This window comes from Onychomys torridus, chromosome X, assembly GCF_903995425.1.
Source record: "Onychomys torridus chromosome X, mOncTor1.1, whole genome shotgun sequence".
In the NCBI taxonomy this organism is placed as follows: Eukaryota; Metazoa; Chordata; class Mammalia; order Rodentia; family Cricetidae; genus Onychomys; species Onychomys torridus.
In genome coordinates, this window is record NC_050466.1 from 42348416 (window position 1) to 42375884 (window position 27469).

The 27469-nt window shown below is 37.3% G+C and overlaps 1 pseudogene; it reads right to left on the bottom strand.

The window, feature by feature from the left end:
• LOC118574615 overlaps nt 1–25082 on the bottom strand; it is a 29387-nt pseudogene extending 4305 nt beyond the window's left edge.
• Nucleotides 25083–27469: the final 2387 nt, after the last annotated feature.

Sequence of the window (27469 nt, forward strand, 5' to 3'; positions counted from 1 at the left end):
GTTCATAATGATGCTCTACATAGAAAGAGAAAAATGAAAGAGAAAGAATTCAAGATGGCATGATGTTGTAAGATTAGAAACTGCATAGCTTGGTAGTGTCTATGAGAATACCTCATAGATAAGTTGCTGTTGGTCATTTTCATATTAAAATTGAAATTGTGTAAAATTTGAGAAAAAAATCTTTCTCTGTACATTTTTGATTCCTTAACATGAAATAAAGATTACTAAGGTTGAGAAGAGTCTATCTGAGGAGGCACCAGAACCAGACAATATCCCTGTTACCCATTTGATTTGATATTGAGAAAAAAACAGAGAATGTATAGAAAGGAGCAAGATTCAGATGTCTAGGGGAATCATAATATGTGATCACTCCATGAACTGATAAAGCCCATGTATAGAACAATAGAACTCCACAGTATGTGAGACAAACATTCCATTTTCCAATATTTCACTAATCATTGAAGAGTCTTAATTAATATGTTAATGAACAAGTTCAAGAACAGAATTTACAGATTACATGGGCAATGCATTGCACAGAAGTAAATATACTTTACTGTGTGGATAGAAAGGGGGAAAAGGCTATGAAAAATATGCCTTGTGAGAGATTTGAAGAAGAAAAACTATATAAATAGCATTTAAATGAGCAAAGAACAATAGAGTTCTTATTTTTCCCTTTCATTGGGATAAGAAGGCATGCTGCATGGGAATCAAACACCCGGAAAGCAACAGACTTCCACACAATTCTGCAAGAAAGTTCCAGGCACTATTAAAAAACTTTATATTATTCCTTCCAGGGAATAATATAAAACTGCCTCTGGGACAGATGCATTGGGCTTTATTTTGAATGCAAAAGCAGCTGCAAAAATATTTGAAGAACTGGAAGAGCCTCATCATCAGCATCTGCACAGATTGTATAATTAGCAATTAAGAACCGAAACAGTTAGGGTACTAGTAGTATCTACACTTTAAATGGTAAGTTTTCTGCAGTTTCTGAAACAGAAACTGAAAACTCTTTGAAATGCCAGTATTGCCTTAGTTTAAGACAGTCCAAACTATGATGTGGACAGTAACCTACATATATAAGAGTCCTGAGATGTAGATCAGCAGTACTCCTCATTGCAAAAGGCCTAACCAGAGCCAACCTGGATAAACAATCTGTGTATTTCATGGCAGTTTTGGATTCTGCTCTATAACTTTCACACTTTAGCTTAAAAACAATCAAACAAGCAGCAATAAAATAACTCCACCATTCTGGGCCTAAGGTGACTCAGTGGTAAATGTGTTTGCTGTGTAAGCATGTGAACCTGAGATTAGATTCCCACACCCATACAGTAGCTGGGTGAAATGCTAGTCTATATGTCCAACAAGGTTGGGGATAAGTAGTTCCTGGGGATTGCTGATAATGTAAACCCTATAATCTATGAGCTTCAGGTTTAGTGAGAGATGTTCCAAAAAAATAAGGTGGGGAGCAACAAAGGAGGATACTCAGTGTTGACCTCTACACATACACACAGGCATGAACATATATATATATATATATGTGTGTGTGTGTGTGTGTGTGTGTGTGTGTGTTTGAGAGAGAGAAAGACAGAGACAGAGACAGAGAGAGACAGAGATTTCTCTCTGTCTCTCTCTGTCTCTCTTTCTCTCTCTCTCTCTCTCTCTCTCTCTCTCTCTCTCTCTCCCAGCCAGCAGGATCTTCAGTAGAGACCCTAGAAGGGGGAATGGCAAATGAAAGGGACAAGAGATACAAAGAATTGACAGCAAGACAGTATTCTGATCAAGCTGCAAAATTTTATTTTTCTCAAGTGGGTTTTATAGTTAGTAGACGAGGAAAATTTCTTTGGGAAAAGATCAGGGGACTGTTGAGTTGCCAAGCAACCCAACCTAGCAACCTAACCACAAAACATTGTTACTAATGGTCAATGTAGCAGAAAGATAAAGAAATGCTAAGTTATTTTCTAATAACTCAGGACTTGTCCAAGCATGTCATAAGTTTCTGCTAAGTGGCTCAATATTGGACAACAGAGACTTAACTTAGGCAGGCAATATGGCATGGCTCTTAAAATTGTCCTCAGCATCTCTCTCTCAGAAGTTTTCTGGTATATTTTTAATAGTCTGGGGAAAACATGTAAATACAACCATGGATGGCTTAAAAAGCCATAAACTTATAGTAATGAATACTTAAGGCTCAAGGCTTGCTTCTTCTTAAACAAAAATAATACTGAGTCCTCTTGGTATCAGACAACCAAACCCACTTGTCATTCACAGTACTAAGAACAAAAAGTTAATGCAGGGTGGTGATGGTGCACACCTTTCATCCCAGTACTTTGGAGGCAGAGGCTGGCAGAACATTGTGAGTTTGAGGCCAGTCTGCTCTACAGAGTGAGTTCCAGGACAGCCATGGCTACACAGTGAAATCTTGTCTTGGAAAAAAATTGAGAGAGAATTGACTGAGAGACTCTAGGCCTATATAGGCTGAAGAAAGTTTCCCCAACATTGCAGAGGAACTTTGGATAATTGTCCATGTAGCAGGATATCTCTGTCATTCTAGATTTTTGAAAGTTGCGTACAATGCATTCTCTGCGTACTTAGGTAATATTATATCCTTCTGGGGTCTTTGATATAGCTGAAGACTAGTTATAATTTCCCCTAGTTATGATAAAAGATAAGTTGGATATGAGACTTTAGACTCACAAATACAGGACAGATAGAATATTTTCATTATTTTTTCTAAATACCAATAGACTACATATGATAACTATAATTCTTGCTTGATTACTGTTTTGTTACATGTAATTTTACTATGTTAAAGTTAAACCCTTCTTTTTTGCTTAGACAGAAAATAGGAGGTGCTATGAGATGTTCTATATGCTGTGAATGTGTTGCTCTGATAGGTTGATAAATAAAAAGCTGGTTGGCCAATAGCCATTTAGGAAGTCTAGGCAGGGTAAGGAGACAAGGAAAATTCTGGGAACAAAAGGTTGAGTCAGTAGATGCCAGCCTGACGTCCAGGAGGCAGCATATAATGGCACACAGGCAAAGTCACGGAACGTGTGGCAACATACAGATTAACAGAAATTGGTTAGTGTAAGTGTAATAATTAGTCAGTAGTAAGCCTGAGCTAATTGCCCAGCAGTTTTAAATAATATAAGTCTCCGTGTGTTTCCTTGGGACTGGTCTATGAGAGAGATTTGTCCTGACCGTGGGCCATGCAGGACACAGAAAAACTTCTGTATTATTTCTAAGTAAGTCTGTTAGTCCTCATTCCTCAGGAGTCCCTGGGGTATATAAGTGTGGCAACTGGTCTCCTACAGAAGGTGCTTGAACAGAGACAAAGAAAAAGATTAAAAAAAAAAAAAAAACATAGAAGTTGGTGAAAGGATTGTAGGAGGCATTGCTAGTGTAGGCATGCAGATAAGGAATTGAAAAATGAAGACAACGGTATTTTATTCTCGGATGTATAGGTAGGGGGTGAAGGAAATTCTGCAAGGCTGCAGCATTAGAATTCTCTCTATAGATCTCTCTCTCTCTCTCTCTCTCTCTCTCTCTCTCTCTCTCTCCTATCTATAAAAATAAGGAAGGTAGAATGTAGTAATATAGTGCAGGAAAAAGTTTAGAGTTAGGTTGAAAACAGAAATATAATGTAGGAATATAGAGAACAAAAAAGCTTAGAGTAAAGTAGGATGAGCCTATGGGGCTATGAACACAAAATCCTGGGGAAGAATCTATCTTCTTTGAACTTAATGGGCAGAGAAAAAGCTCTTCTTTCAGATTATTAGGTAGAAAAAAAAAATTCATACGGAAGCTTTTGGCCTGGGGACAGTTAAAATGCTAAAAAAGCAGCAGGGGAAAGAAATTTCCCCTGTAGCGGGTGTGGACTGAAGTAAAATACCTCTGCTCCATCAGCAGTACAACATTGTACCCTCAGAATAAGTTCACTCTTGGCCATGAAGCCAAAAAGTGTACGGAAAAACTTCATCTCTCCCTCTAAAAGGCCTTTCAGAACTTTGTTTTCTTTCTGTAAAGGACTAAAATTAGTTTCACCTGCATGAGAAAATCTTGAGACAAGGACCTAATGAGAAAATGCAGAGCAGCTTCAGGAAGCTGCTGGCTGAGAAGGCAGGGAAGCCAAGCTGTGGCTGCTTTAACAGCTGTGCTGCATGTCAAAGATACTATATGGGGAAGGAGCCTACCATGAAAGGATGGGGAGCTATCCAGGAGAGCAGCTTTCTTTTCTATCAGGGAAAGGACCTTTCTGAAACAAATGTTTTTGGTTTGCTTCACTGACAAAGAGTGAAACACCAAGGATTCTGCCTCAGGCAAATAAACCATAGTCTGAGTGCATGGAAGCAGAACTGCTCACGAATTGGGTCAGATAAAAGATCTCAGATAAAAGATCTAATTAGAGGTGTACCTGTTAAACCGTGGCACAGGCATCCTAAAGCAAGCTTAGGAAAAAAATAATCTCCCATTACAAAAGCAAAATCTTGTAAAGGGAACTGGAAGGTTGCTAGTGTACCCAAAAGGCTTTCTGGGAAATGTAGTATAAACAGTGCCTTATATGGTCTAATAGCTGTGCAAATTTTTTTGCTAATAGCTTTGCAGCAGTTGAATACAGGAATTTCACCCTCAGTCTGAAGTGAGGTTTTTAGTAGAACAAACCGAAAGATCTGCTGTAACAGAAACATTTGTCTGGATTATGGCACAGGAGAGCTGTTATGAATTTGGGTAAAGAGACATCCTCTAGTTAGAAGCTGTCAGCGGCTGAACTGAACATCTCTGCTGGTTCCAGAATGGCTGAGAGAACTCAGTGGCAGAAAAGGCAACTTTGGGGTATGGCTTTGTCCAAAAACTGTTACAGTTCTTTAGTAACAAATGTTACAACTCCACAGTGACAGTACTCACTAAACTCCAGCTTTGAAAGAGCCATTGACTAAGCGATTTGTGTACTTCTGTTCTAGTTAATAGTTTAGCTAAAAATCTCTTCTAGGTATCAAGAAATCTTTAGGCATTTGAAATGTAAGTTTAAATAAGATAAGAAGTATATTTGCTAAGGTCAAATAGAGCGATAAGAAAGTCTACTAAGATAGTCCTATAGAATGTAAGTGAGTCTTATAAATATAAGTTTATAAATATAGGTTTAGGGTAGCAGTATAGAGAGTTTGCTAAGAGATTATTCCTAGTGTAAGCTAGTTAAGAGTAAGAAGTAATATATCCCTTTTAGGTGTTTGCTAAGTTAGATATTTGAAAAAATACTAGAGTAGTCCTATATAATGTAAATTTATTATGTAAGCTTGAATAATACTTGGGTAAGATTTATAAAGTAGTCCCATAGTATGTAGGTTTAAATAGGTCACAGACTTAGTCAGAAAAAGAATTGTAGGTTTAGAACATACAGGCTTTAGGAACCATCAATAATGGCAAGAAGCAGCTCCACAAACTGCTAGCTTCAAAAAGTAGCAACAGAAAGTAATGTCTGAAACCCGTGAAGGGTCATAGCTTCCCAAACAGCAGATGCCAAGAGCTAGTGAAAGCAGAGCCAGCACTAGCAGTGATGGTCCACAGGCTTTCAACCGTGAAGCTAAGCTACGAGAGAGGCTAACTCTAAGCAGCAGTTTGGAAAGCCCTGTAGAGATGCCATGTTGCAGGAAAGGTTCTGCAACTTTTGAGATTCTACACTGTGAGAAAGGAGAACTGCCGAGAAAGCCCAGTGGTTTGCATCACTTCGGGAAAGATGAACAGTGAGCAGAGTAGCAATGAACAGAAGAGACAGCAGAGTCCAGAAGGCTTCCAGACAGCTTCTGGAGGCCAAGAACTGAGATGAGTTGGAAAGCAGGAAGCTGTGGAGGTGAGAACCGTACTCCAGGTTGAACAGCCAGCCTGAGACATGCTGGAACTGCTGAGTGAATGCTCCAGGCTGAACAGCCAGACCAGGGATCTGCATCAGGGACCCAGTTTGCTGAGCACTTAGACTGTCAGCTTAGCAGGGAATGGATTTTCTTCCCAAAGCTAGGGTTGCCATGGGAAGGCCACAGTTTCAGCTCAGGGTAGCTGAAGGAGCCGTGAACCCGTGTAGCTGTGATTTGAAGCTCTCTAGCCTGGTCTGGGACCAGTTACAGATGGCTACACACTGTAAAACACAGTGGTAGCTGAAAGCAAAAGTTTCAACTAGAATTGCTTGAACTGAAAATCTTGGTTATGGAACATCTATTTGAAAGTGTTTGCTTCAGAGGCATTGTGATTCTGACAGCTATATACAGACTTAAAGGCAGCTGAGAGCCAGGCCCTGACTACGAGCACTCAAAGGACCTTTTAGGAATGGTCCAGAACTCTTTTTGAACTTTTGACCTTAAGAAATGGAACTGAAAGTAATGATTTCATTACAATTACAGTTTGAATTTACTTATGCACATAGACTCTATCAACAGTGATGACTTATGAACTGTTTATGTAAAAATGGAAATTCTTACAGAGAAATTTATGTTTCCTAACTAGGCTTGAGATTTATTTTAAAATATAAAGAGAAAAAGGAGAGTTAATATTCCTCAGTATATTTAATTTTAAAAATATTTTCATGTTACTTGAGTGAATTGCTTTGTTATGTATACTTCTAAATATATGATATAAAATTCATACCTTAAGAAAAAGTTTTAAAGAGTCAAAATAGAGCCAAAGAATGATGAGATTAGTAGCAACAGAATAGACCCTTAATTTTGATTTTCTTCTGTTCCATATAAGATCACTCTTCTGACATGATACAGAGATTTCTTATTTTCTTTTTAACAAGCATGTTTGGGTTCAGAGAAGGAGAGAGCCATGCTCCAACTTCAAAGCCAGCTTTAATTTTTAATTGAACTGAGACTACATAAAGACCATTTATGTTATGTGTCTGTAGAGAACAGCAGAATCAAACATTTAGAGAAACTTATGAAATTTTATCCCGTTAGATATGTTTGATATATCAATACACCAATTTACTCTATTTCTTGGGGTACATTTTGGGGATGATTTGTCTTTTTTTCTTCAGATGTCCAGGAGACCATCCCCTACCCTTATTTATCCCAGGAACTCTTGAGGAATTAGGGACAAGAGGCTTAGTTAGAAATAGAGAGAAAACACAAAATAGACTCAGGTGGGCCTAGATCCTTATCCACTGGCCCAGAACTTTATTACAAAGGTCTATTTATAACAATGTCAGTGGGGTGAAGCAAAAAACCTCTCCCTTGCTCGTTACAGTCATCTGGCACACAGACCCATAGTCCAATCAACTTCTTATGCAGTCCTGCTGGGTACACCTAGTGGGCTCCAATAGGTCCCTCTTCTTTATATTTCTGGTTTCATTAGGGAAAAAGTTAGCTACCGGACAAGAAAGTGCCCTTACATCAACTGTTGACAGTATGCTGTCCAAAATGGAGAAACAGGACATAAAAGAAAGGACTGCCAATCCTTGCCAAGACAAGGTAGGAAGGATCTTTACAAAAAATCCTGATTCAAAGACGAGTCTGTCAGATATGTGAAGCCTGTAGGCTGAAGATGGATGCCCCAACATTGCAGAGAAACATTGGGTGACTGTTAAAGTAGCCAGCTGTTTCTGTCATTTCTCACATTATTTGGAAGCCACTTGTTTATATTTCCTGTTTAACTAGGTAACATTATTTCCTTCTTGAGTCTCTGAGGGGGTTGACGATTAGATAGTATAGTTATAGTTTTCCTTGTTAACAAATTTAGAAAAGAAACTCACTAAAGAGGTGTAAAGTGTATAAGTTGGAAAAACATCAAAAGATAGTTTTCAGTTGGTAATACAAATTATGATAGAAAGTGAATTAGGTACATTTTGGACTCACCAAAACAGGATAGGTAATGGAATATTTCTGATGAATTTGTCAAATGCAAGTGGACTATACATTGTTGGTGTATTTATTGCCTATGTGTAATATATATATATAGTTATAGTTATAGTTATAATTATAGTTATTATACTTATTGTATATAGCTTTTCTTATATTTTTTATTTTAGACAAAAATAGAAAATGTGGTATTTTATTTGTGTTCTAATAAATCAAGCTTGCCTGGATACCAGAGAACAAAGCTAGCCACTTTATTAAATATAGAGATCAGGCAGTGGTAGCACATGACTTTATCCTAGCATTTGGGAGGCAAAGATTCATCTGGATCTCTGTGAGTTCAAGGCCACACTTGGAACAGAGCCAATTATAGTAGTGCATGCCTTTAATTCCAGCACTAGTTAACCATAGAGGTCTAGAGGTATATACAGAAAGACAGGAAGTGATAGAGCTGGGTACAAAGAGGAAGTGATGTAGCTGGGAGGAGAGAGGAAGTAAGATGGTGGAGCACAGAAAGGTGTATAGGTGTCAGTATATAGGAAGTAGCTCTGGAAGCCTAGGAGTTGGTAAGGTGAGATTGGCTGTGGTTTATTTTATTTCTCTGACCTCCTTTTTTTTTTATTAATAACAACTTTAAAGATTCCTCTTAAAGAGCTTGGCTTTTTATATGGCTGCTAGAATTCCATACCCAAGTTATCATAATTGTATAGCAAACACTTTATTCCTGTTGTTAGAGTTTTCCTGTCTGGCCCACAGTCAGGACAAATTTTTCTTATCTGCAAGTCCCATAGTCGCTCAGACCCAACCAAGAAAGCACACAGAAACTTATATTGCTTACAAACTGTATGGGCGTGGCAGGCTTCTTGTTATCTACTTTTTTATCTTAAATTAACCCATTTCTGTTAGTCTATACTTTGCCACATGGCTTGTGGCTTACCGGTGACCTAATAAAAGCAAAATGACATGAATACTACTTTTCACTTAAATAAAATGAAGATACATCCAGGAATAAGATGTTGACTGAAGTGTACTTACCTACCATCTAATTTACCTATTGAAAGTAGCTAATTATTGCTATGGGATTTTTGAAAATGAGTTTTAGTGTGATGTTTCTAGTTTGTCTTATGATGGTGCACACTGAAATTTTCAAAAATTGCTTCTCCTGGCAGCAGCTGGCAGTGTTCCCTCCCAGCCTTCCTGTTCCCTGCCTTCTCCTCTTCCTTGTCCCACCTACCCTATCCCCTTCCTGCCTGGCTACAGGCCAATCAGCACTTTATATATTTTAACCAATCAGAGCAACACATTTGACATACAGAAAATCCCACTTGTTTTAAGACTTTATATTTTATACTTCATTTATCATTCCATGTCAAAATCAGGATATTTCTCTTTGTTTTTATTGGGCCAACTAAATTATTGATAGTTTTCATTTTGTACCTTAGGGAGGAGTCTATTTGGCTGCCTGGTATATGAGTGCTGGAATTAAAGTCATGCGCCACTATGTCTGGTATATGAGTTTTAGTGTGATGTTTCTAGTTTGTCTTATGATGGTGCACACTGAAATTTTCAACCAATGAACATGTTAGCAAAAGTCATGTTCCTTTCTCCATCCCTCCATCCAGTCTCATAATTTCATTTACCTCTCAATCATTTGGGTATTATTATGGTAATTTTGCCTTATTATCCATATTACCCTCTACAGTTTCCCCTACTATTGAGATAAGGCATCTTCTATCTTTGTATCACTGGGACATTGTACTTCTCCAGAATGAGGCTAGTTTTGAGGCATCTTTATGATGCTTTCAGTTTTTCCAGACTATCATATAACTTCTCTTATGCCATATCCTGTCTCTCTCCTCCATTTTGTGTTGATAAATGATGAAGGATGCTTGAAAGCCACATGGCCTCTGTGCACTATTTTGAGAAATAAAATCTAAAAATAAACTCTCTTCTTTGTTTGTAAGTGTTTCACTTATTTTTCTTATTGTGTATGTGTTATAAGGTAGTGTATTACTTGGTCTATCTTGGTTGCTGATTTCCAGTTCTCAGCACAAATCAATCACAAGATGACTTACTCCCTTTCATTAATGTTTAAATAATTGTTCTTCATCTTACATGTGATCTTTGACTTTTAAAGTGTTTACTCACTGAAAGTCTAGTTTCTTCTTGGAAGACCATTTTAGCATATGGGTTTTTGTCAAGAGGAACATGCCTTTGCTGAGTTACTAAATTAGCTTCATGGAACTAGGTGTTACAGAAGTTTTTTGTTTGTTTGTTTGTTTGTTTTAGTACATATTTATGATTGTCTTCAAGCTCCCTGAAATTGCACTTGGCTCTGATTACCTTCAGTGTTCTCATCTGTGAACTGTTGATGTCACAGTTTGTTTTCCAAGGCCCATCACAAATCTCAACTCTGAATGTGACTGTATTTAACACAAATAAAGAGGGGAACCTGAGCAACTACCAGAGCCAACCTTATTAAGTTTCTGCTTCAGGACTTTATCAGCCACCTGATGGCTGTCATCCTATATATTCACTCTAGGTACAGAAGTAAATTGATTATCTGGGCTGAGGAGCTTAAATGAGATGTTATTATATGCAATCAGCTGAGAATGGAGATGAAAAGGAACCATTGATTAGATTTCATCCAAGAAGGAATTTAACTGCCATCTTTTCTCATGTGCCTATAATATGTTTAATATATGTTATGATGTCATTCTCATAGGAAACAAACCAGAAACTGTAAAGTGTCTTTTAAAAGAGAATGGTTCTGTATATACTTATTTTCATTTCAACTTAAATGGATGTAGTCTGGGCCTTTGCTGTAGACTGTTCAGGGACTAATGATGTCTCAGGTTATTTGAAGAATGACACTAATGTGCTTTGTTTATTGTTTTGTTCAATATTTAAAGACAATCCTCTGGATTACACTATTCTAGCCAGAATGAACGCAAAACTAACTAATATAAAATGTAATTTCAGGCAAATTGTTCATTTGACAATTCTAAATATCAGTAATCTCTCTTTCAGAAAATATTTTTTGTTCTCCCCTATTTTTATCATCAGATAACGAGTAATTAAATGCTTGGTTCTATCATTAAGTGTATCTCATGATTCACACTGGATTAAATAATTTTATGGCTATGTCATATTGTTTTCTATCATTTTAAAGGTAAGGGTTAGAAGGAAATATAATATTTAAGTTTGAAACTAAACTCCATTATAAAAACAAGGAGCACTTTTTTATAATGTCAAGCATCATATAACTGCCATATTTACTACAGTGTAAAGGAATAAATTAAGAGTAAAATTATTTAAAAATGATAAAAGTAATCATTCCTATTCAGAATTTTTACTATTATTTATTTATTTTAAATATTTTTATTTTATAATTAACTTAATTTCACATATCAGCCATGGATTCTCCCATCCTCTCTCCTCCTACCCCCCAGCCCTCCCCCACAATCCTACCTCCTGCAAGGCAAGATCTCCCCTCCTCCCTACACCAAAGCTGAGCAGGTGTCCCAGCATAGGCCCCAGGCTCCAAAAAGCCATCCCATGCACCAAGGACAGGTCCCTGTTCCACTGCCTGGGAGCCTCCCAAACAGTTCAAGCTAATCAACTTTCTCACTCATCCAGAGGGCCTGACTATGCCTGAAACTCACTTTGTAGACCAGGCTGGCCTCTGCCTTTGTCTCTGGAATGCTTGGGCTCAAGGTGTTTGCCACCACTCCTGTTCCTATAAAGTGTATTTTTAAGGCATAATTTAAATAGTTGTTCAGTTATATTATCTGTTAGGTATATTACTTTTTTAATTCTTAAATTTTATTTTTTTATTATTTAAAAGTTTATTTATTTGTTGAATGAGAGAGTGAGAGAGAATATGAGGCAGGTAAGGGTCATGCTGCACATGAGGAAATTAGAGGACAATTTTGAGAGGTCAGTTCTCTGACTTAGATTTTTAGGCCTCACTCATTTAGGGCTCCACCATTTAAGGGTTTTAGGGTGTGATTTAATTAAGATTTGTATATTGGATTTGAATTTAAGCTTCATCTTCCATATCAAGAGAGTAATTTAGAAAAACTTTACAATTAGCTTCATATGATTCCCCACCTGATGTTTTATATTAATTACTGTTTTGCCGAATATATTATAGAAGAATATAAAATAATACTTGTAAAAGTTTGACTATTTGTTACAATAGTATTTTACTAAAATCAATTTTTATAATTGTAACTCTATGCAATATCTTGGTTTTAATTAGAAATTTCTGCTCTTCTGCAAATGTATTTCTGCCTTCTTCATCAGAACATCTCACAGTCTTCAACCCTAGAACACTTGAACACTGAGTAACCAAATGTTACTAATTTATGAAGAACCTTACATAGATCAATCATTTCTTCATAAGTACTTCATCTACAGATTCTTCACAATTCTGCCTCAAAGACATCAGAGTACCATTTATTTTATTTAATGTAAATGCTACCTGAGTGATAGTTATTGATTAATGCACAGTGGTGTGAAATAATGTGCAGTCAACACTGAAGATACGAAGTTTGCAAGATCCTCTTGTGTAGATTATTTTTTCATGGCCTTTTATTATTATTATTATTTTGTGTGTGTGTGTGTGTGTGTGTGTAAACATGCTTATAATTACAACCTTCTTTGAATAGACCTTATATAGATTCATGCTTTGCTATCAAGACACATTCACACTTTCTTTCACCCATTGAGTCTGGGATATGACTTTTGGCAACTTGCTTTTTAAATGTTAGCTATCCTTATGGTATTCTGAGAATATTTATTCATTCATGGTACTATGTATACCAATCTCTGTGATTTTTCATTTTCTTTAGAAAACAATTCCTTGCCAAACACAATGAAAATTCCAATGTCTGAAATCTTCAGAGCAGCTCTATTTATATTTGTATAACACCTTCACTTTATAGAATTCATATTTCTAAAATTACATTTTAAGACAGAGCCAAATAGTTCTTTCCTAACCCATTATTAAGGGGGACCAATAACTTGCATGAAAAACTGCTGCAAATCTATCAATGGCTTAAACATTCTGTAGGATGCTTAAGGGATGCTGCTGTTTGACTGTAAACCTCAGCAGCACAGAGGAGCCTTTATATAGTTGCAAAATGGTAGAGTTTCACTTTGAATTTCTTGCCCTCCAAATTCCCTAGTACTTAATCAGATGCATCAACTCCTATCTAAAGCACCTTCTTGTTTCTCTCCCCTCATCAAATTCTACTTAAGGCTTATTTTCTCCCTGACCCTGTGCCACTTTTTTCTTTTCAAAATAAATTTTAGGATAAAAGTAATGCAATTTTACTGAAGGTAATTACAACATAGACAGTTGGCATTGTTCTATTAGTTTGATGAGAAATGTTTTATTACATACCAACTATATATCTTAGTAAACTACATAATGCCATACAACTTAGGAGTAGATAGAATCTTTTTACAAGTTTTTCTTAAAATTGTTTGTGTGTTTGTGTGCGTGTGTGTGTGTGTTTGTGTGTGTGTGTGTGTGTGTGTGTGTGTGTGTGTGTGAAGAATTGTGTACATGAGTGCAGATGCCCTCAGATGCAATGTGAAGGTTACGTGCTCCTCTCCCCCACCCTCTGCCACTAGAGCTAGAGTTACATGCAGTAAACAGTAAACTTTTTTCTTTTTCTTTTCTCTCTCTCTCTCTCTCTCTCTCTCTCTCTCTCTCTCTCTCTCTCTGGTTTTTTGAGACAGGGTTTCTCTGTGTAGTTTTGGTGCCTTTCCTGGAACTCAATCTGTATCCCAGGCTGGCCTCGAACTCAGAGATCCACCTGCCTCTGCCTGCTGAGTGCTGAGATTAAAGGCATGTGCTACCACCGCTTGGCTAACAGTAAACTTTCTTAAGTTCTGGACCATTCCCCATTCCCTAGGTGTAATTCTTGATGCTGTGTTTCAAAGGCTAGTGGAGAAATATTTTTTTATATTTATTTGTATGTGTGTTTATGCATGTGTAAACACAATGTGAGAGGCTCACTGGCAAGAAGTACCTGTACACACTGAGAGAGGATTAGGGGAGGAATGTAATGAGTGTAGTTAACTTGGAATTCAAGAAAGGTGAATGTTTCCATAGTGATGATTGACTTATCAAAGTATTAAGTATGAAGACTGATTCAGCCTCATAACACAAGGAAAAAATTTTAAGTGTAAAGAATAGATGATGAGCATGCCATAAGCACTTGAATGTCAAAGGCCATGGTAAAGAAGTTGTTTTGAGACAGGGTCTCACTACATAGCTGTTTTGTCCATGATTCCCAAGGGCCCATGCCCAGTTTATAGAAGCAGTAAAATGCTAGAGGAGGACACTCTGGACAGCTAAGCTACAACAGATTCTCAGACTAGTTCTAGTGCCTAAAGGTGTGTAGAGAGCCCCAGAGGCAAAGATTTCTTCAGTCATCATTTCTGTTGGGATGACATTTCAAATATCAACTACTTGAGGCTCATCTCTTTACCTGTAAGTAACAGTCCTCACTATAGTCCTGCTAGTAACCCCAATAAAAACTCAATGGTTCACCAAGTTTGCCTTTGATTCAATCATTACTTCAATCTGGCATAGCTTTTCTTTCTAGAATAAATAGATAGGTTTGTGCTGCCTTTCTTCAGGAATAGTCTCTTAAATAATAAGTTATGTTTTTATTTGGTTTTGAGAAATGGTCACATGTATCCCAAGCTGTAATAAAAAGAAAAAAAAAATAACCACCATCACTGGCTTCATATTTCATTTAAAGATAAATATCTTTCTGTTAAGTTATACAAATAAAACAAAACAAACTTTAATAGTATGTATGGAATAGAGAAACCCCTTAGTGTGTGTAATTCTAAGTAATGGGTGTTGTTGACATAAGCTACCCATGTCAAGGACCCGAGCCTTAGCTCCCTAGATCTAAGTCTTTCCTGACAGGGTGAGAATTGGAGGCATGGCCAACCCTTTCTAGGGAAACAAGTATTGAGTATGGACAGTATGTGCAGAATATGTCCATGATAGCTTTCTCCCTCCTGGATATTTACGGTCTGGAGACTGCTCCCTTAAAGAGATTCCTACTGATATTAGCTAAACCTGCCTCCTTAGTCCCACTGAATACCATAAGCCTGCTATCAACCTTATCTGTATGTAATAACCATGACTTCTGCCCAGCCCCACACACTAACCCCATCTCTCTCTTCGATTCTATATGATAATCAGGCTGAACTTCTAGGATGTTGTTGTTTCTCCAGCCCTAACCACCAGAACCAAACTTTTTGTCAAGCTGCCTTATCTTTTCTTCATTACCTCACTGCCCCATTCAGGACCATATGATAAAAAGGTTGAAATACATAATTATCTAATTGGTAACATGACTGACTTCATTTTTATTTATTTTATTTTTTGATACTCTCATACATGGCTTCTGGATTTACAACATTTTCACCCCTCCAACTCCTCATATGTTTGCTACACCCTTTAAAATTCATGACATTTTCTTCTCTAATCATTTTGTAGTGTATGTGTGTATGTACATAGTATTTGTGCAGACATTTTTTCTTTACCTCATGAATAGTGAAATTTTTTTCAGAAAGTGGCACATAGATTAAATTTTTTAATGCCTCTCTAAGCACAAGATTAGATTTCTTCCATTTAAATGTAGGAAATTTTCCTTGTACCACAAACAAGATTTTATCTATTTTCTAACAAAAAATTATTAAGCTTTCTCAGTTATATGGAAGTCTTGTGACTTTTTAATACATTTGTAACAATAAAGCATTTTACATACATTTTACTAAAAGAATAAATATTTTCTAATTTTAAACATATAAAAGCATCAGTATGATTCATTTTGTAAATGTAACTCTTACAAATTCTAAAGGAGATGCATTTAATATTTTATATTACATATAATGGAGAAGTAATAGCTACAAATCCCTGTGTCTCCAAAAGAAGTTTATTTTACATTAATGTACAAGATATATATCAGTTCAATTATTTTCCACAATAATAATGTCTTCTTAAACCTAAAGGTGTACCTCTTTTAGTATTCAGAAATTCTAATGAGTACTTTACCTAGAACTATTCTGTACCAATACAAAATTCTAAATTGCCAAGCCATTTGTTGATCAGAGGAACAGAATAAGCCATGCCCAAATTCTTACCACTAGGAAATCCTCAGCCCAAGAGAGCTACTTCCTGTATACTCACAGCTTATATACCTTTATGCATCCTGCCATTTTACTTCCTCTCTCTGCCCAGCTACATAACATCCTCTCTTTCTGTACAGACCTCCAGACCACTATGGTTAACTAGTGCTGGAATTAAAGGCATATGCTACCACACCTGCCTCTGTTGCCAGTGTGTCCTTGAACTCACAGAGATCCAGATGAAACTCTGCCTACTGAATGCTAGGATTAAAGACATGTGCTACCAGTGCCTCACCTCTATGTTAAATATAATGGCTAGGTTTTTCCTCTGATTGCCAGGCAAGCTTTATTTGTTTGAGCACAAATAAAATATCACCATATTTCCCCTCTTTTGTCTAAAATAAAAAATATAACTAATATAAGAAAAACAATATACAATAAGTATAATAACTATATACAATATATACAGGCAATAAATACATCAATAATGTCTAGTCTATTTACATATGACAAACTCAGTGAAAATATTCCACTATTTATTCTACTTTGGTGTTGAAAATGTACCTAATTAACTTTCTATCCGAACTTGTATTACCAACTGAAAACTATCTTTTGATGTTTTTCCAACTTATACACTTTACACCTCTTTAGTGAGTTTCTTTCCTGAACTTCTTGATAAGGCAAACTACAACTATCTAATCTTCAACTCCTTCAGAGACCTGAGAAGTAAATAGTAATAGCTAGTTAAACAAAACAACTTCCAAAAACTTTGAGGAATGACAGAAACATCTGGCTGCCTGGACAGTTACTCAAGGTTCCTCTGAAATGTTGGGGCTTCCATCTTTGGCCAAGAGGCTTAGCATATCTCACAGACTCATCTGTGAAGCTGGATTTTCTAAAAAGGTTTCCTAACTTGGCAAGGATTGGCAGTCCTTGGTTTTGTGTCCTGCTTGTCCATATTGTACAGTATAATGTCAGCAGTGAAGGCAAGGCCATTTTCTTACCCAGTGACAAACTTTTGCCACAAAGAAATTAAGTCCCATAAGGAGTTTCATTGAGGCCTACCATCTTCTCTGAAGTAGATTAGTAGATTAGTGCTGCCAGGAGCAGACATGTTACATTGTCATAAAAAAGAACCTATATTATTAAAACATCTTAAATGCTACAATCTGCAGATCTCTGAAGTATTTGAAGATGACCTGTTTATCTTAAATATATTTCTGCTTGACTTTGAAAACATGCCTAATATGACTACAAGTTCAATTATAATGACTAACTACCATCCTGCATTTCTGTATTATCCTAAATAGTGGATAATTACTTTCAAGGGCTAACAAATTGCATTATATTGTTAAATGAGCTGAATAGGTGCAATATATAAAAAAAAAATTAGAAATATATGCACAGTATTTTCTAACAAAATCAAACTCAAATTTGTATCAATATACATAATTTGTATACAATATATAAGAATCCAATCCGATGTAAAATATTTAAAACTAGTAGTTGCCTTCTAAATGTAAATTCAATAATCTACCTTTTTACCTAATTATATCCATATTCTCAATTTTTTTTCTTTTCAGAGTAGATTCAGTATTCTACCCTTTATCCATCATTTCTCTATTTTTTTGGTAGATACAATAATCTTCCCTTTTATCTTATCATTTCTATCTTTTTTCAGAGTAGATTCAATAATACCCAACCTTTATTCATCATTTCTATAGCTTTTTTTTCAAGGTACATTCAATAATCTACCTCTTATCTATACCTTCTTTTTTAAAACAAGAATCCCAAAACTAATTTCCTTTGTTTATCCTTTTTCTTGACCATTATCAATTAAAAACTTGTAATAAACAATCCTAAACAATGAAAATTATCCATAACTCATTAAAAGACCAAATAACTACCCACCCCACCTCCTAGGAATGTGGGCATCATGTTCTTAAAATTACCTTCTGCTGTCTGGGGGTGAAGGTATCTTTAGTGGATCCTGTAAAAAAGAATTTTGGATTAATTGTCAAGTCCTGGGGGAGGTAGCTGTATCATTTGTTGTCCTTTCTCTGCATAACTGGAAAAATGCAGGGCTTGTCTCAAGTCCTTGTTTGAGTAGTCTGTAGGGCTAGATCATCTCAGCTAGATCTCTCAAAATTGTCCTGAGCAGTTTGTAACCCAAAGCTGATCTTGGGTGTTGTTTGTTAGCTTAGAGGTATTACCACCATCCTGAGGGATTGTCATTGTGGGGCTGCATCATCTTTTTGAAGACTTCAAAGTCACTGACACACATGGTCATGGTTCCCTGAAGAAAAATGAGAGACTCAAACCTGAAATCATGTACAGGAAGCTAGATGAAGCATTTTTTTCTAGGATTAGTTAGTATCCTATATGTCCATTAACATCATGACAAAAGTTTAAAATACTTATATAAGTCTTATAAATGTTTATATAAATTTCATTCTTTAAGACAAGTTTTAAAGAGTCCAAAAAAAGAAAAAAAAACACCCAAAGAATTATGAGATTAGTGGCAATAGAATAGTTCCTTAATATTGGTTTTCTTCTGTCCCATATCAGGTGGCTTTTCTGACATGATACAGGAATTTTGGATTTTCTTTTTAAGATGCATGCTTAGATTTACAGGAGAGAACCATGCTTGAACTCCAAAGCCTGCTTAAATTTTTAATTGAATTGGGACTAAAAGACATTTCACAATATATGTCTGTAGATAATAGCAGAAACAAATATTTAGGAAGACATGAAATTTTATCCTGTTAGATATGTGATATACCAATAGCCCAATTTACTCTTTTTCTTGGTATTTTTTTTCTGGATGATTTGTCTTTTTGCCACAGACATCTCATTTGTCCAGTGTTCAGATGTGGGATGTTCTATATGTCAAATGTGTTGATCTGATTGGTTAATAAATAAAACACGGATTGGCCAGTAGCCAGGCAGGAAGTATAGGTGGGACAAGGTGAGAGGAGAATTCTGGGAAGTGAATGGATGAGACAAAGAAACACTGCCAGCTGCCACCACGACAAGCGAGATGTAAGGTACAAGTGAGCCATATGGCAACTTATAGACTAATAGAAATGGGTTAATTTATGATATAAAAACAGCTAGCAAGAATTCTGAGCTATTAGGCCAAACAGTTTAAACAATATAAGTATCTGTGCATTTATTTTATAAATGGGCTGTCAGACTGCATGGCTTGGCAGGACCCAGAGAAAACTCCAGCTACAAATGGTGCCCAATGTGGGGCAGGAATTTCCACTTTAAACCTGAGAAATCGTAAAAGAAGATTCCAAAATGGAGCTAAAAGCAGCTTCCTAGTTGTCTCTTTCAAATTAGTGGCAGCCTGCATGTTTGAGCTACTCTATGGCTGGTTTCTGGCTTGCATGCAGGCTTGGCCTATGCTATATTACACAGAAGTGTCTCCCAGCAGTACATTATGCTGTGTGGTGGATTTAGCCTTTGCTAGTATAAAAAAAAAAAAAAGAAAGAAAGAAAGAAAGAAAGAAAGAAAGAAAGAAAGAAAGAAAGAAAGAAAGAAAGAAAGAAAAGAAAAAAGAGGTTGCTGGACTACATGCTGCTTTGATAAAAGCATAGACCAAGTGTTTCTAAGAGTTGGCAGAAAACGTACCACCGTCATGTTGGGAAGCTGAAGTGGGGAGAGCCACCAGCCACAGGAGCCATTTTGGTCTTACAAATGCAGCAGTTGAAAGCAATAGTTACACTATAATGCAGATTCAGATGAAACAAGACTTTAAATGCATTACAATGTGTGTAAAAATGTACGTAGGCTTGGAAGAGAGAGAACAAGGAATATATACAGTTACATAAAGAAATATATAGTTTTTAAAAATAGAGCATGGGACTCTTAATCCCAGGGTTGTGGGTTCTTTCCCACGTTGGGCACCAGATATTGTGGGAACTCCATGGGAGTCTGCCTAAGGAATATTAAGGAATTTATTATAATATAAAATGAGAAAATATACTCATGCATATAGAACCAAGCAGACAGCTGAAGTTGTCCTCTGATCTGGCTGGGAATGAATCCACCTGGCAATTTGTTTACAGCAGGCAGCAGGAAGCAGGGAGATGGGACCTTGTGACCCCCTCTCTCTTTCCTTTTAAGAGGTCCCATACAATGGCATGAAGTACTGCCTCCTTCAGTCCATATAGCCCAACATCATGGACAGAGCAAATACCACTACATAAATGAGATATCTACATCACCCTCTCCAAGTCTCATGTAACGTCACAGAAGGGAGTGCAGAGAATGTAAGGGCCAGAAGATGTGGAGATGTGCAGCAAAACAACTTCTGGATACAACAGAGCTAATGCACTCAAGAACTTACTGTAGTATTGACTATTTACACAAGACAGGCACAAAACTTGGAGAGTCCACATTTATCCTGGGTGGGGGAGGGACACATGAACTTCATCTCTACCTGAGGTAGTATTGGCATTAATGGTTGTTGCAGGAGATGATGTTGTTTTCCCAGTAGCACAGCCACTGAAGTAATAACTTTTTACCAATATGTGGCCATGAATATAGAAATTAATTCAGTATGTCACACACTCAAAAAAAAAAAAAAACCTAAGAAAATATTAGGATTTTTTGTTAGAAAGCTATCCAGCCAGAGAGGAAAAATTAAGATAGAAGAGAATGGTGGTTGAAAGCAGCTAGAATTCATTCTATACATTTGTGGATCTTCAAAGAATACTTCTTTATTCTTACTCAAAGAATAATGTTATAAATGAAAAATCACCATAAACTATCTAAAAAATACAATTTAAAATGTTACTTTTATTTGTATGTTGATATTAAAATAGAATAACTAAGAACTAAATATTGAATATTTGATCAAATTTAGCTGTAAGTATCCTAGAATTTATAAAATTTCAGGAAAATAAATAAATATGTTATTTTCATATTGTTTCATAATAGAGTCCCACAAACAGCACCTATATATAATCTCGGATTTTTGGATTTGATCAATCTAATCTTAGGGGAGCTGATGTCAGTTTATATATCTGATTAGGCTATTGAGAGCCTGAAATCAAAGTTTCTAGAAAGATTCTTTTTTATCTGACACTTCTTTTTTTTTCATTATAAATATTTTTATTTTATAGTTAATTTAATTTTATATATTAGACATTGATTCCCTTGTGCTCCCTCCTCCCACTCCCCAGCCCTCCCCCCAAATCCACCCCTACTCCCACCTCCTCCAAGGCAAGGTCTCCCCTGGGGAGTCAGCCGAACCTGGTAGATTCAGTAGAGGCAGGTCCAGTCCCCTCCTCCTTGCATCAAGGCTGAGCAAAGTGTCCCATCATAGACTCTAGATTCCCAAAAGCCAGCTCATGCTCCACAGACAGGTCCCACTGCTCGTATACCTCCCAAACAGTTCAAACTGTCTCACTTATCCAGAGGGCCTGGTCCAGTTCCTTGGGGGCTCCTCAGCCATTGTTTCACAGTTCATGTGATTCCACTGTCTATTTTTCCCTGTGCTTTTTCCAATCATGGACTTGAAATCTCTTGCTCATATAATCCCTCCTACCTCTCACTTATTGGATTCCTGGAGTTCCACCTGGGGTTTGGCCATGGATCTCTGCATCTGCTTCCACCAGTCACTGGATGAGAGTTCTATCATGACAGTTAGGGTATTCGGCCATCTGATTACCAGAGTAGGCCAGCTCAGGCACTCTCTTGAAATAAGACAACATGAGGAGATCAAGGGAATACAAATTATCTGGCACTTCTGAAATGGAATCTGCTTTGAATATCATTTATATTCTAATCAAAAGTAAATTTGTCATAGTTGTGTGTTTCTTGTTATTTGCCACCATGTTTTTAGACCTAGAATTGTCCAATATTTCTTAACATGTCATCTCCTCCATCGTCAAACCAGTAATGAAGAGTTAAATTGCTATGCTTCATATCTGATATTTTTTCATTCATGACAAGCTACAGAAAATTAAGACTTTGAAGAGGATTTGTAACCAAGTCTATCTGACCCTGAAAATATCTCTATTTTAATGTCAGCTTGTTTTAATTATTAAGTACATTTGACAAATCTCTTTAGTACTTAATAACCAGAGCAAGGTGAATAACTAGAATAAGAGTCTAGGAACATTGTAGGCTGTCGAAAATGTTACTGACCTTACAAGTGGATGCCACAAAGTTATAATGTAGATCTAAATAGGATAGTAAGAAATTAAACAAAATAGAGAAGATACCTTTGATATCTTATTACATAAGCACAAGTTCACTTTAACTCAAAAGGAGTGGTGATGATTCAGAAAAATACTCATGAGAAACAGAAGAAAAAGTAAAGGACCAATTTTTGTATGTTTAAATGTTTAAGAAAATAGTACTTGAGGGCTTCACAGGTCTAGCAAATTGAATATAATTTAAATTGCATGGAAGTAAGTCAAGGAAAAGGTAGAAAATCATCACTACAATATACCAAAAGATGGTACAATAAAGGCAAATGTAATGACACCCTATGTGTCTCAGTTATAGAAAAAATTTGTGTAATTTTGACAAATATAAGCAATCTGCATAGACGCAGAAAACAAAACTGCATTTTAAATATTCTAACACCAAACCTGGTCTATGATTAGAATTTAATATTTATCAGCTAAATAGAAATTTGTGAAAGCAACACATATTTATGTTGTGCTAAAAGATTTTCATTTTTTTGCACATATTACATTAATGTTCTCCACAATTCAATTAAGTAGATACTACTATTTCTATTTCATTGCCTTGAATTAGCTATTATTTAACTATTAATTAGTCTCTTGTTACTACAATAAATAATTAATGACCATCATTACTGAGGAGGTACTGATACAACAGTGCAGCCAACCATACTTCCTAAAAACAACCAGCTAGTCTCAAATATCTTTCTCCTGAAAATAGCAAGAAATCCAAGGTAAGATGTTCACTTTAAAGGATTTACTAATTGCTTTTACATTGCATGTGATCCTATGTTATATCTATGTGATTTCAAAAATAAGTATTTATTAATAAATTCAATTAGGATGCTTAATTAAATTGATAAAATTTCATATTGGTTAAATATGTAGTGTAAAGTAATGCCAATAAATATTTAAATGATTGTGATCAAATTTGGATTTATAGGTCAAGATCTATTTAATGACATCAATTATATATAAGTTTAGGGTTTTTTATTGGTCATCAAATGTAATACTTCATTTTTGGATACTCTGTTTTATGTCTAACATCAGATAATTAATTTCATTGTATAATGTATTTAATTAGAATTCTAGTAATTTTGTAATGAGAAAGAATTCATACTGAACAAATAGAAGTTCAGTCCATTAAACATATAGGTGTTGAAGTAAATTAGTTTCTTATTTACAGTGGTGAGTATTATAATTAAACTGCAAGGTAGTACTTTTGCATTAGGCTGCAAAGTTTGTTAACAACAGTCTAGTATGTTCTTATATTTATAAAATAGAAATACATAGACAAAGAGAAATAAATTGTTTTCCTTTTTAATAATCAGCAATGTACAGCATTCATCATTATTACATATTTATGAATGTTAGGTACTCAAGTCAATATGAATAAATCGAATAATTAAAACATTGACACACATAAAGTATGTTAGTGTTTTACTTTTAATATATTTTTGTTACTGAATTGTTTCCTGCCTGAACACCTGTCGACTGCCATGTAGTTTTTTAATAGCTTGCCAGCTCACACATTTCCTTGCTTAGAGAAGCATTTTCATGGTGATTGACAATCTACTTTATACCTTTTGCAGTAATTACTGCCTTTAAAAATAAATAAATATTATGCTCATTCAAACAATAGTATGAAAACTGAATGGCTTATAACAATATTATGACATTTAGGTGAACATTGAAAATGGTCATTATTAATATTTTAGCTTAGTAATTGAGTAACAAAACTAGTTGAATCACTTTCATTGTATATGGTGTTTGAATATTAAATATGGTTTTCATTCAGTTCATATAGCATAAACCCAATTAAAAATATCTATAGTCATCTATCATGGTATCTTCCTCCCTTCCCTCCCACTCTGTCCCTGTTCCAGCTTGACCCTCCCATTTCCCTATATTCTCATCCCCCACTCCTCACCTCTGCCACCCCCCCACCCACCCATTAGATCTCATCTACTTCTTTGCTGGGTCATTCATGTGTGGATCTTTAGGGTCTTTCCCTGTTAGATGACTGGACACACTAGTGGAAGCCCATATATAGACACATAGCCGTGGAGCCCCCATGGAACTGGACTAGGCCCTCTGAATAAGGCAGACAGTTGTTTGACTCAAACTCTTTTGGGGGGCACCCAAGCAGGGGGATCAGGATCTGTCCCTGGTGCATGTGCAGGCATTTGATAATCTGGTGCCTGTGGTGTGACTGATATGAAGTCACAACATGCTTGCCAGCCGATGGCCTAGTTATTTCTGGTTCAAAATAGACATTTCCGGGTCAAAACATCTCACATGACTAGTACTCCATGGCTTTGCATGGTTACATAAAGCACACACAGCCATGTAATCTACATGCATGCATGGAGTAGCCACATGAGTTCCTGTATGCATGCGTGGCCCACCCTTTATAAAGCTGGCGCCATTTTGCATGACCTCACCCCTTTCTCTTGACCACAGGCCTGTTCATGTCTGTTTCTTTTCTCCTATCTTAATAAAAACTCTTCTGTGGATTTGTCATGTTTCGGGACATTTCCTCGTAGGGGAAGAGTGCCAAATAACTAACATTCTGGTGCCGTGACTGAACAGGCGCTTCCGGGTGCCCTGCACCTGGAAACCCGGGAACTGGGGACTCTGTTCTACACAGACCTGAGACTCTGCTCTGTATGCGACAGGCCACTGTCCATTTGCCTGGCCGCACAAATTTGCATGCAACACCACTACTGATTGGTGAGTTCCCAACCTTTTGGCCAACGTAAACAGTTTCTTGAATTTGTGAGAATGACCTGTGAGTGTCCAGCGCCTCACTGGATATTCTTGAAACCAGAAGAACCCCTGGCCACGGTCTTCACTGGCTATCATTGGCCTCTATTGCAGGCCTAAATTTCCAGCCATCTCCCACGTCTGCAGCTTGAGATATTTCTCGCAGTTGGACCACCACCATTGGGTGCGTCCTGGGACTGTGTGAAGCCAGCACGTTTTTCATGCTCAATGGAGTGGTTAGACATTAAGGATTCCCAGGGAATCCTTGCTTCACACAGTGGGGCCCCAGCTTCTCAGCTGATGAGCGGAGAAGCGGCTTGTGCCTGGGATCTGTCTTTGGCCACAGGGATGCCTGGGGTCTAGGCTCTGGATCACGTTTGTTTTTTATTTTATTTTTCTGCCTCTCCACTGCACACATGGGAAATAAGGCTTCCAATCCGATTGGTCCTTCCTCTCCCTTAGGCTGTCTTCTTGAAGCTTTAAAACCTCTTACCTCAATGCCTTACTTAAAGATTTCTAAGCTTATCTGTCTCTGTACTAAGAAATGGCCCAGGTATGCTTTAGAAAATAATAAAAAATGGCCACAGAGTGGCTCCTTAGATCCCAATATTTTACGGGAGTTATCTAATTTCTGCCAGTGAACAGGTAAATGGAAAGAGTTGCCCTATGTCGTTGATTTCCTCTTTTTCAGTGCTAAGCCTTCTCTTCTGGATTCCTTCTCTCCTGCTCACATGCTCCTAGCTAGGCCTAAACCGGATGATTCTCTGGCTCCGGAATCTCTGACTCTAGATCCTGCTAACGAACCTTCACCTATCTGACGTCCGGCTCCCACCACTACTCCTAGGGTGTCTGTTCCTTCAGCTCCTCTTCCTGATTCTTCTTCCTTGGCATCAGCCGTTTCCAGAGGCCCTGCTCTGGCTGGGGCTCCAACTTTCACTCTACCTACTACACACTCTCGAACTGCTAAAGCACCTTATTCCAGCCATCCAAACCCATCACTGTTCTCCCTTTGGGACAGGTGGCTGGTGTGGACAGACTGATTAAGGTCCATGTTCCATTTTCTCTCGCAGAACTCTCTCAGATAGAAACTAAACTGGGTTCTTGTACTTCAAATTCTGCTTCCTTTATTAAACAGTTTCAATATATATCTCAATCTTACAGTCTCACCTTTCATGACATATTCATGATACTTTCTAATAATTTACTTCCTGAGGAGTGCAGGTGAGTATGGGAACAGGCTAGAACTCATGCAGATCAAGTTCACCAGATTGACCCCTCACATCCTCCAGGAGCCCAGGCAGTTCCTGACTAGGAACCACACTGGGATTATAATACTCAGCATGGATCTCTAGCCAGAGATAGGTTTATTACCTGTCTCCTGACAGGCCTCTGTAAAGCTTCCCTAAAACTAGTAAACTATAAAAAACTAAAAATGGTAATTCAGGATAAGGGTGAAAATCTATCTCGATTCTTAGAGCGGCTCACCAAGGCTCTACTTAAATTCACTAGCTTAGACCCAGAGAGCCCTGAGGGCAGGCAGCTCGTAATGACCCACTTTGTTTCACAGAGCTTCCCCAACATTAGGGATAAACTTAAACGTTTATTGAATGGCCCTCTGACCCCACAGGCAGATGTGCTGGTGATAACATTTAAGGTATACCACAGGAGGGATGAAAAAGCACAGAAAAAAACTTTACCAGATGCTGGCAAACACTGCCTGACTGGCTCCCCGAAAGCTGTCTGGTCCCTGGTCCCTGTTTCAAAGTGGGACCTAATGTTCCAAGCGACATAGGAACGCCAGACAAAGACCACCCTCCGGCTGACTTTGTAGGCTTGGCTACCCAGTTTCCACCCTGGCCACTCCCATTTCACACAGGGAACCAAGGGTAATGGTAAAAGTAAGTGAGTGACCCATCTTGTTCCTTTTTGGACACCTGAGCTACCTACTCTGTTCTGAAAGAGTTTTGGGGTCCTACCTCTCCTTCTTGTCTCCCTATTGTCGGGGTTGGGGGACAGCCTTATCTACCTCACCAGACACCACCATTCAACTGCATTTTCAGAGGCATCCCTCTTACACACACATTCTTAGTGGTTGCAAGTTGCCCTGTACCTTTAATGGGAAGGGATCTTCTAGCTAAGGTAGGAGCATCCATTTCTTTTGCTCCACATATTCGCCACGTCCCAGATGTGCCAGCAGCTCCATTTCTTCTTCTCCTAGCCACTCACTCTACTGACTCTAATAATTATTTTCCCTTGCCAGCCTCTCAGGTAGACCCCAAAGTCTGGGATACCCAGACCCCTTCTATTGCTAGACACCATCAGCCTATTATTATCCAGCTACAAATCCCTACCAGATACATCACCCAAGCTCAGTACCTTCTTTCACTCCAGAGTCTAAGGGGTCTTAAGCCTATCATTTCTGACCTTCTCAGGAAAAAATCTGCTCTGCCCAACCCCTTCACCTTTTAACACCCCCATACTTGCAG